The following is an 8,521-nucleotide window of genomic DNA, read 5'->3' on the forward strand; positions in this document are numbered from 1 at the left end:
TTTATGATGGATGCATGTGGATCTATACACCAGCCGGTTATAGATTAACAATTCTGAATGCCATTGGGAAGAACAAAAGGAACTTAATTATTGCATTTCATTCATCAACCCTTCTTAATAAGAATGTCATTACTTAATCCTCTTTGCTTTTCAGCTAGGAACAATAGGTCCAGCCTCCTTGGTTTTTTGGAGTGACCCGTGACTGAGAAATTAATGCCTAGTTTCAGAGAGGATGGGGTGGGGAAATTACCTGTTATTCATAATTGTGTAATGGAGCATTAAACCAAATCTTTAATAGTAGAGATGGGAGCCAAACACTTTAGGCCCGGCAATCTCAATTCCCAAATTGCATTGATTTCATTTATTCACTCTTTGTGTGTGTGAGTGCACGTGCGTGTGTGCATGCATGTACACACACACACGCACATGCACACACAGACATGTATATGCACAGGAATTGCTCTCCAAATTCAAGCAATTACTCCAAAAATAACACTCTTATATAGATGAACCAAAGGCTTGGGAAAATATTATCGTAAGGGCATAATGTCTTCCAGAGGATTTATACAGCTGACAAAGAAGGTATTTGGAAGAGAGGGGTTCTTAGCAGCGACACCCTACAATATATGGCTGTGCTTTCATTTTATGCTTCCTACTCATTCATAGAGAGATACAACTTTATTGCAGTTTTGCCTTCAAAGAGACTGTAAGTATTGGGGCATGACTTTTTTCTTAGTTGTCCATCATTTTTTATCACTGGGCCCTTCTTCCGGATCTCTTGCCCGAATGCACATATCTGTCAGTTCTGCCGTTCCTTAAGTTCACATCTTCCTTTTAAATGGCACTGCTAGCTCAGGGCCCACTCTGTCTTTAGGCAGAGGTAAATGGCTGTCTCAGCAGCTCATGATCTTGAAATGGACGGTCTTGACTAGATGACAGAGGACAATGTGATTTGTGTCCCAGAATCTCTCTTGCACCCCCTATTCTCTCTTTGTTCAGAGAACACCATGCCTTAATCTTTGTTCATTTTTGTACATGGAATAGGAAGGAGCTGCCGTCTTCTTTTTAGCCTCAGTAGCGGCATCCACAAGTATCGTAAAAAAAGATGTAATCATAATTGGGAAAGACCTTGGGAGATGAGGCAAAGGGACACTGCCAAGGGAATGGCCGGAGACAGCATAGCCCATAGCTGGATAGTGGGCAGGGCAAGAGGCTCAGACGGGACCCTCCCTAGTTTCTCAGGCTGTAAAGAAGACTGGTGGGGGTGGGGAGGATTGTACTTTCAGACTTGTAAGATTGATGTCAGCCTTGTGGGCAGATAGGAATGACAACTAAATGAACGAATCCTACTTTATTGTAAAGCTACATTGATGGAATCTTGCAAGTCTGAAAGTACAATTTATCTCACTCCCTCCCCCAATCTCCTTCACAGCCTGGGAAATTAGGGAGGGTCCCTTCTGAGCCTCTTGCCCCGCCCACTATCCAGCTGTGGGCTATGCCGTCTCTTATCTGGCCATTCCCTAGGCAGCATCTCTTGGCTTTGTCTCCCAAGGTCTTTCCCACATACCATTATAAAGACACGATGGGGCCCAGGTGGTGTGATCAAAGCTCAGCCTGTTTTTTATGTGCATTGTGCATAAAAAACTGGTGTAGCTTCAATCGCACTTCTGTGGCTGTCATCTTGACTTTTTTGACCATGCCCTGTGGATGTCCCTGACACACCGGCACCAGAATGATTTGAGTTTGAGTTGCCCTTACTTGTGCTCATTCTCATTGTCCTGGTAGTGGATGGAATCTCAAATTACTCTGTATGATATGTATTGTTGTTGTACAAAATGGTTAATCAGCAGGGGTGTCCGTGGGTTATGGATAAAACTAGTCAAGATGCACATGAAAACAGGTGGAGTTTTGATTGCATCATCATAGCTGCCATCCTGATTTTTTGCCCACACCCTGTTAGCTAGGGAAAATCACAGAGGCCCCAACTAGCTTTAGCAAATTTTTTTCCCACTGGAGTAATCTGAAAAATAAAAGTATTTTCTTTTCTTCTGCCTTGCTTCTGCAGACATGCACACACACACACACACAGATGTACATGTACATGTACATGTATACATATACATGTATACAGATAGCCTTTTTCTAGGACAGAAACCTCTAATATTACCGATAAAACATGATGCAAAGAACTTTCTACAAGAAGAAACATTTTGAAGCTGCAACATATCCTTGTCCTTTGGGTTGTCTGTCAAAAGGAGGTGGGTCCAGGTGAAAAACTGGGTAGCATTTAATTTGAATGAAAATCAATTTCAAATTAAATTACATGAATTGAATGCAATTAGCATGAATACTCTGTATGCAGTTAACCATTTCTCCTTTCGGTCATGTTAAAAGATAGAGAATTTGCATAGCAAGTTTTGGAGGGGATCTAGAATCGCAACCGAGTCTTTGAGAGGTGACAAGTTTGCATCCCTTTTGAGAATATTCTATGTTGTGTTATATCAGGGTTGACTGATTGATTGATTATGTGCCATCAAGTCGTTTTTGACTCCTAGCGGCCACATAGATGGATTTTCTCCATGATGAACTTCCCTAACCTGGTCTTTCAGGTCTTCCAACAGTGCCCCATCACCACTGTAACTGAGTCCATCCACCTTGCTGCTGGTTGTCTTCTTCCTCTCTTTCCTTCCACCTTTCCCAGCATTATAGACTTCCCAAGAGAGCTGGGTCTTCACATAATGTGTCCGAAGTAGGATAATTGGAGCCTGCTCGAGTGAAAACTCTGGGTTGATTTGTTTGATGATCCATTTGCTGGTTTCTTGGCTGTCCACAGTATTCTCAGGAGTCTTCTCCAACACCAAAGTTCAAAGGTGTCAATACTCTTCCTGTTCTGTTTCTTCAAAGTCCAGCTTCCACTTCTATAGAGCGTCACAGGGAATGCCACGGCTTGCACAATTCTGATAGGTATAGACACATCACAGCAACTGAATAAGAGATCAAGACCTTTTCAAGGTCTTCATGGCTGCTCTACCAGGTATTAGTCTGCAGCGTACGAGGATGCCCTGAGAAAAATGTGCCATTGGTTTCTCACAGCAAGACAGTGACAATTTAAGGTGTGCAAGGTTTTTTTGAACACTGTGATACTTTACTTTTCTCCAACACCTTGAATCCAGATACGTTTGATTAAAACCTCTCTTTTCCAGACTGGCTTAGGAATCTGGAGTTCTAGTCTAGCCTCTTTGAAGAGCATGAGATTGGGGATCATTGCCTCAATTAATCTTTCCTGGGACATAGTTTGAGAATCAGTGTCTGTTTGGCATAAGTTTAAAATTGGAAAGGATCTTCAGAAGAGAAACATATAATGCTGGGGAGAAATATAGCCTAGCCTGAAACTGTATGCTCCCCGCCCCACACTTCGATTTACATGTATCAAATATTTCCCGCCTGACCTCCTGGAGTGAACTAAAATTAAATTAAGTGTCAATGTGTGAAAAACTTTCTCTTAAATTAAAAGCTGGCACACACTTCAGTTGTGGCTTGGGCATTGCATTGCACCAGAAAGAAAAAATAATATCCATAGCACTGTGTGTTTTTCTTTTAAAAAAACATACTCATGATGTGTTTGGGTGTGCGCTTTTCATCCTCAATTTTCTGGGGGGAGGAGATGAAAAATCTTGGCTTTATTCTTGCCAATTAATATTTTGCTTCTAGGGGGCAATTGACATTTGGAAATTGACATTTGTACTTAAAATGATTTTCCCGAATTAACCATCTTAATCTCTGTTCTGCAATTTGTTCTGGGTGCATTATACTGGTTTCTCTTACTGCAGACTAGAGAAGTGGATGAAAACTGCAGTGGAAAAACCCATAGAAATACTTTCTGATTTTAAGAACTGTTTGATAAGGAAGCCTTAAGTGTTGGTAAAATACTTCTAGCAAAGGGGAGTCAAACAGAGATAGGAAAACTGTCTACTAGGAATGATGCAGTTATGCCACTCCTTCCTTATGAAAGGTCCTTCTCCCTCTATGAACTAAGCCATGCTGGCTGGGGAATCCTGGGAGTTGAAGTCTGCACAGCTTAAAGTTGCTGAGGTTGAGAAACACTGAGGAAAAGGATATGGGATCTGGCCTGTAAAAATCCAGATAACCACAAGAGGCTAGCAAAGAGCTATAGAAAACCGTGACTCAGATTTTTGTAACCCATTAGACAGCAAACACTAAAAACTCAGACAAGCAAGGTTTCCTCCTAAGGGGGAAAAGAAGGTCGAAAACCAAAAAGTATTTACCAGTGAGAGGTTACAGAAAATACAGATTCTCCCTAATAAAGGAATGAGAGTTGGTCTTGAAGGAGTATCTGCAACTCTCCATTGATACTAAGTGTAGACAAAGTTTTGATAAAGAACGCCCAAAGTTCTTGTACGATCATTAAAAAATAACCATACAAATAAATCATCTAATGCTGTCTCCAAGCAGCTTTCTATTCAGTTGCAAAACTGATTCCTTCTTAGATGCTCACTCCTCTCAAATGTGCGCTTAAACTTTTCTCATTGTTTCAGGATGCTCAATAGCCATATAAAATTATTCAGCCCATTTCTGCATGATTGCACTTCAGTTCGTTCGATTTTTAAGTCATCCAAAGGAGAGAATGCACTTCCTTCCTGTACACACGATGCTTTCTCTCTTTGCTGGTTGAAAATGGATCTCCTTTCCCCTCCTGTCTCTCTTTCCATTCTCTATGTTTGTGGCAAGTCCTTTTACCCCCAAGAGAGAATGATCAAGTTATGAGAAAATCAAGGCGAAGGCAGTCATGCACAGAAACAGCATGACAAGGACGTAGACTTCAAGGTACAAGGTCTAGATACCATCTGAAATTAAGGGCATCTGGAGGGTCTATGAGCGAAAATCATGATACAGAGAGAACTGATGTCTTGATCACACAACACACTAAACTGACTTATTTTCTGAATCTGCACAATACGCTGAATCACATACTGTCCAAACAGGCCCAGGTTCACACTACTCTCTCAGCCAAAAACCAATGAACCAAAGCAGAAACCAGCTAAGCTTGTTAGTAAACTGTGAGAATGCAACCACTAGGGTTTTAACTAATTTAATTACAGATGTTATGCAAACACCAGACTATGTGTGACACGTTCTTCAGAGTCCAGCCTCTGAGACTGCATATAATTACTTTGAACTTGTTTGATACATGTTGGAATGATTAAAGTGAGACAGTCTAGAACAGGGATGTGTGTGTGTGTGTGTGTGTGTGTGTGTGGTGTGAATGATGTCAAAATGGTAGGCACAGTTTTAATGTGCCTGCAATGCATGTGACACAAGTTAATAGCCTGCTTGTGCCGGCCATTTTGACATTGTTGACCTCCCTCCAACACCCCTGGTCTCGAACAACTTGTTAGAGATCACAGAAAGATCAAGGGAAGGGTTTAAAGAATAAGTGAGAAGAGAGAGTGAAATTAGCAGTTGGACAATAAGGGTCTACAAAATAAGGCTTAATATACCTCAATTCTGGCCATATTGATGGTCTGTGAGAGATCAGCATCCTCGAAACTGACGTTTTATTTGGATGGAAAATACCGAAGTTAAGAACAGAAGTCACTGGCTCTCCCACTGAATTAAATGAGAAAAAAAATGGCAACAGATGGAAAAATCAAAGTAAAGGCATTTCAAGTGAAGATTTACGCTTTTCAAGAGAAACTGAACTGAGTTCCTTATCCCCACTGCCTCCACAGACCCAGATCTACCGAAGAAGGTTTTTCTCCTGCAACGGATACCAAGCAGGGACCTTTTCTGAGGTTGCCCCAAAACTGCTTAGCTTCTTCGCTAACCATGCTCATCTGGGACCATCTTTAGCTTCCTATAAGTACAGATGAAGCCTTTCTTTTTCTTTCAAGCCTGTAAGAACTCTTAATTATATCTGACCCCTTTAATCATCTGCTGCTATTTTAGACCAGATTTAAATAGTAAATAGAGAAATGATCTACTGTCTGACTCTAATTCCTCTCTATTTGTGCATGTATTATTGTTTTAATCAGCTGCTTGCAATATTTTTTTGTTGTCACCGAGTTGGTTCTTCCACCCCCCACCATAAGTAACCTTGAAGCACTTTTAAAGGCAGGATAGAAATCCCTGATTATTTAATTCCAGTGGAATCTAACAAACCATTTCTGGAGCTCTCAGCCACGGAGGGACTGGGAATGGAATGGGCAATGCCTAATTATTAGACCTCGTTGATTTCTGTACTGCAGAGTTCAGCTCAGATTTAATTATTGCTATCCATGCAAGATATAAAATACATGGTATTTAATTAGGTCGTTTGGTGTCTCGCTTATAGAAGAAATGAAGGCCTTTTACTTTGAGATCATGTAATTATTTCTGAGCCCCCATCTTTTCAGCTGGTAAAAAGCGAAGGGGTAAACCATTCATTAGACGTCAGCTGCCTTCACTGCACATCGTACATAAATCTCAGGTTCTTTTAAATGATGTTAGTTACCTTTAGCTTTGAAAAGTGAGGAAAGTACTGGGCATTTTAAATACTGAGTAGCCTAACAGAACTTTCAGCAAACATCTGTCTCCAGCCTGAGTTTGCAGCTCCCAGGATCGTACTGCCCCAGAATGGCAATTTTTTTCTGCAGCCTTTTAAAAATGATTCCAGACTTAAAATAGAGGTTTGTGCAATGCAACCCACCTGCCTTGCCCCAACCACCATCAAAACAAACAGGTTGAAAAATTCAGGCCCAGCCATTCAGCTGGGTGACCTTGGGCCATTTGTCCTCTCAGCCTTAGGAAGACGGCAAGGGCAAACCATTTCTGAAATCTTGCCAAGAAAACCACTGGGACTCTCAGGAGTCAACACTGACTTGAAGGCAATGCAGGTAGTCTCATTTAGTGACTGCTTCATTTAGCAACCATTCACAGTAACAACAATGATGAAAAAGTAACTTTACAACCAATCCTCACATTTACGACCTTTGTCTGTAAGGCAAAAGAAAACTGACATAGGATCATAAGCACTGTTGTGACTTCACTTAGTGACTGCTTTGCTTAACCAAGTTGCTGGTCTCAGTTGTCACTAAATGAGGACTACCTGTATATATACATACATACATATATATACTGTACATACACCAAGGTGGGTCATGGGTGAAAGAACAGCAGGAAGTTGTTCCCATCAATAGCAACCTAATATCCCAGGATTCTTCTAACTTGGATAGCTTAGTCAGGTAACATCAGAGAATCAATCTTCTGCTGGATTGGATGGATATTGTCCTACTAATTGATCAAGTCACTAGCACACCCTCAGTCTTACTGGCTTTGGGATGCACCAATAGAGGGGTGGCCACCTTATCCTTCACTTCAGGCATCCAAATGTCTACAGTCACTACAGTGGTGTAACCTACTTGTCATCACCCATTTCCAGAGTAGTTTGAGAATAATTTTAGAAAGGGTCGCTCCTCACAAAACTGGACATTGGAAGCATGAAAACAGGCCATTTGCTTACTCTTGCTATAAAAATCTTTGTACAAATAGCATCCATGGATGAAATTGTAGCTCGATTGAAGCCAGGGATTTTTTCCAATGAGGAAAAATGTATGCTGTTTGAGTACACATGTGTGCATTATGTACCATATTTAGCTCATAGCATTAACTGGATTTACGATCAAGGCTGGGTCTGTCTAAAAACTCTTTCACTAAGAGTCCCAGCTGTGAAGCGTATACATTACTTGCTTGTAAATATACTTTTTATGTGGAAAATACAGTTGTCATTCATGTCGTTTAGTTAGGTTGCGGATGCTTAATTATCCCCTAAGATAAAATGTGTATTTGTGCTGCAGATTACAAAGGTTTTAAGAACTTTTAATATATACTTTTTAGATTGATGACTGGTACCGAAGGGAATCTTCGGTCAGACAAACCCTCCCTTTTTTCTTTTTACCACCGTGGCACCTCAAAGTGTCATTTCAGAAAACGATTCTTGCAAATAGGATTTAGATCACGGCTATGACTTATCCTGAATCCAGACGCACAAAATGACCTGAAGCTGTAAATCCAATCTTCAAAAGCAGACATTTTTTCTGCAACAATATTACTGAGTTTTTGAACGTGGTATCTTCTGTTTTTCTTCATCGGTTTTTCTTTGTTTCTTTATGTTTGTTTTTTTGAATCTTCCCTTATCTTTGTTTCTTTATCTTCCTTGCACTCTGCACTTATATATACATTTATTTATTTATATTTATTTATTTATACATTTATATTTGCTTATCTGAGATGTTTTGAATGTAGGAATTTGGGAATTGCTCAGAAATTCATTTCCTGAAAGCTGGCAGGTCAGTTGGAGAAGGCTTTTGCATCAGGTGCATCCATATACATTCTATAGCTTTTAAGTGCTGGAAATTCAAGGGTTATTTTATGGGAAGTTATATGAGCATGATGAAAACTATTCTTCCCTCCTTAGGGAGCAATATGTATGAATGACTTTGTCAGGTCTCTCAGTTCTCCAGTC

Source organism: Candoia aspera, chromosome 11, assembly GCF_035149785.1.
Source record: "Candoia aspera isolate rCanAsp1 chromosome 11, rCanAsp1.hap2, whole genome shotgun sequence".
NCBI lineage: Eukaryota > Metazoa > Chordata > Lepidosauria > Squamata > Boidae > Candoia > Candoia aspera.